This window comes from Myotis brandtii, unplaced genomic scaffold, assembly GCF_000412655.1.
Source record: "Myotis brandtii unplaced genomic scaffold, ASM41265v1 scaffold29, whole genome shotgun sequence".
Classification (NCBI taxonomy): domain Eukaryota; kingdom Metazoa; phylum Chordata; class Mammalia; order Chiroptera; family Vespertilionidae; genus Myotis; species Myotis brandtii.
In genome coordinates, this window is record NW_005361075.1 from 574537 (window position 1) to 575030 (window position 494).

General features: G+C 45.7%; 1 protein-coding gene across 1 annotated transcript in view; it reads right to left on the reverse strand.

Annotated features, from left to right (window-relative positions):
* Window positions 1-494, reverse strand: part of HOXC4 (homeobox C4) — a 66105-nt gene that overhangs the window by 30386 nt on the left and 35225 nt on the right. The gene's annotated exons all lie outside the window — the stretch shown is intronic.

Consider the following 494-nt stretch of genomic DNA (forward strand, 5'->3'; position numbering starts at 1 on the left):
GGCTGCAGCGGGCGCGGGGCTCCGGGAGCGGCCCCAACTTTCACCCCAAGGCAAGGCGGGCGAGCGAAGTCACAGAAACCCCGATGTAAACTTTTAAAAATAATATCAGTTTTATTAAATATTCGGGGACGGATCCAGAGGTCGGATTTATACAGGAGGGTAACACGAGGGGATTTTTTAAAATTTATTATTTTTTTTTCTCCTACTGGCTAAACAAACGTCATTCACTTTTTTTCTCTTTTTGTAATTTTCCCTCTCTTTTTTTTTTCCTTTTTAAGATGGGATAGGAACACGGACGGTGCTAAACATAAATATAAATACAGAGACCACAAATACAGCTAAAAATATTCACACAGAAACGGTCACAGTTTGTAATATGCCATAATGACCCCCAGGATTCTTTAAATACAATTCGCCTGGGCTGGGCATTTGCTGGGGCAGAGGGGCCGGGCAGGGGCTGCGGGGAGGCCCTGGGGGTGTCTGTGGGGCCAAGA